At 31.2% G+C, this 2,413-nt stretch overlaps 1 long non-coding RNA gene across 1 annotated transcript; it reads left to right on the forward strand.

Moving 5' to 3' along the window:
* The first annotated feature begins 818 nt into the window (after window positions 1–818).
* LOC110775164 (uncharacterized) lies at window positions 819–1,882 on the forward strand. Its single transcript, XR_002529666.2, has 2 exons — window positions 819–1,253; window positions 1,405–1,882. It is a non-coding gene; the product is annotated as an uncharacterized lncRNA (long non-coding RNA).
* Window positions 1,883–2,413: the final 531 nt, after the last annotated feature.

The following is a 2,413-nucleotide window of genomic DNA, read 5'->3' on the forward strand; positions in this document are numbered from 1 at the left end:
TTTTTTTTATAAAATATATAATCTTATATTGGTTATATTTGTTACCAAATATAGAAAAGATATATAATTTTAAAAAGTATTCCCTATGTATAGAATGAACTTTTTCTATTTTGAGGAAAAGAGAATCAAATATTTTGTTTGAGGTAAATGTTAACAAAAGAACTATAGAATCAAGTATCTTATTTTTTTTTTTATAGTTTTATTATATCTATAAGAGAGACCAATCAATGAGTGATATTAATTTGTCATCACCACATTGATTTCCTCTCTTTTAGTATAATATATAGATTAAGAGAAACTTAATTAAATCGACACCAATATGAGCTAATCTAATAATATGACACACTAATTACCTTTCTATACTAGCTAGTTTTGTGAAATTATCATTATGTCCTATTTTTTCAATATTTTCGCAGCAAATGGGAAACAAATACAAAAATAACCTAAAAGTTTCCAATTCCAATTTTACAACAAAAAGATATCAGTATGTACTTATACCATGACACCTCGATCTAACCACATTAAACTTTATATAAGGCGGTCTTATACAAAATACTATCGATGGTTACCACAAGATTTCTGACGTCAACTTCAACAGTTTTCTATAAAAAAAAATAAAAAAAAACTAAAATATATCGCATCATTTGTTTTTTGCACTATTCACACTACGACTTTGGCCATTTTTTGTGATTCGTACGTAAGAAAATTCTAGTCATGTGCGGTCATGTTAGATTAGTATCAATATATATTTTATAAATATTAATTTATTATAATTTTTAGTTGCACACGATTTGTGATATTAAGAGTCAAGAAGGAGTATACAAATTTATGATTTATTTTTCATTTTTATTGTCAAGGAATTTCTCTCTCTTCCTCACTTCATAAAATTGGTTTCTCTTCCTCCTCATCCCATCACATTTTCTATCTCTTTATTCCTCCTTCCATAACATATCATCAGAAGAGATGCCGGCGGCGGAGGTCTTCATGGGGATGGGGAAGCAGGGAGTAGAGGCAGGGAGGAAAAATTAGGGTCTCGCAACGAGAGAGGTAGGGGAGGTGCGGCGACGAATGTGTTGGCCGGCGAGCAGCGGTGAAGGAAGAAGGAGATCGTGGGAGGTTGCGTTATTCCTGTTGCGGCTACAAAAGAGATTGAGTCAGCTGCATTGGTCACCGAAGCCGAAGATCAGGCGCGCGCGGTTACAATTCTCTGCTGGTGGTGGTGCTTGCGAGCAAAGAAAGAACATATGTAGAAGGTCAGTGATGGAAGCTCTATTGCCGCCTCCAAACCACCTCCTCCTCTTTCTTATATTTTAGGTTTTTTTATTCCTTTTAGGTTTTTTATTTTTGAGTTTTTTATTTTTTATTAATTTTTTGATTTAAAATTTTATTTTTGGTTTCGTTTAGGTTTTTGCAGATCGAACAGAGGTTGTGTTCAATTTTTCTAGTGTTATAGGATGTAAAAGAAGCTTGTTTCCACCGTCGACCAGGTTGTAGAGGCAGAAGAGTTGGAGTACTTTTTGGGAGAATTCGGACATACAGCGGTGGCCTGTGGTTGCGCTGGTGGCTCTAACTTTCTGCTGCTGCGCGCTTGTGGTTGTGGCGGTGGATGCGAGAAAAGGAAGAACAGCTGCAGAGGCCTTGCAATAGCTCCAACTGGTGGTCGATGGTGGCAGTTTTATCATCGTTGCTTCTACCGATTCTGGGATTGTGATACGTGATGTTGATGTTGATGTTGCTTTGTGTTACTTTGTTACTTTCTGTTATCATAATGTTACATTGAATCCTTGTACAAAATTTTATTTGTTTGTTTGTATTTTCCAAAGGCTAATTAATGATATATTTCATGTGCGTTAGTAATGATTAAATGATTTTAGTTAAGAAATATTTTGTTTCAGTTATACTTTTTTTATATTTAGTTATGAAATTTTAAGGTCGAGTTATATTTTTTTCATTAAAGTCATTTTTTGTTTTAATTAAACTTTTGTTACACGGAGTATTTAGTTAAGAATAATTCTGTTTAGTTAAGAATAATTTTATTTTATTGAAGATTAAATTTGGTTTAGTTAATTATAAGTTCATTTTAGTTAAGGTTAAATTTGTTTAGTTAAGAACATTATTATTTTAGTTAATAGTTAATTTGGAGTACGTATTTTTAGTTTTAGTTATTTGTTTTTTGAGTTTTAGTCAATATTTCAAAAGTTTTAGTTAATCTTTTTTTGAGTTTTAGTTAAGATTTTAGACGTTTTAGTTAAATATTTTTTTTTTGAATTTTAGTTACGCGTTTTTGAATTTTAGTTAAGATTTCAGAAAATTTAGTTACGTGTCTTTCAGTTTTAGTTTTTTTTTTTTTGAGTTTTAGTTAAGATTTAAAATTTTCTTGTTATACTTTTTGAGTTTTAGTTACGGTTTCCGA

The sequence above is a fragment of the Spinacia oleracea genome, chromosome 4 (genome assembly GCF_020520425.1).
Source record: "Spinacia oleracea cultivar Varoflay chromosome 4, BTI_SOV_V1, whole genome shotgun sequence".
NCBI lineage: Eukaryota > Viridiplantae > Streptophyta > Magnoliopsida > Caryophyllales > Amaranthaceae > Spinacia > Spinacia oleracea.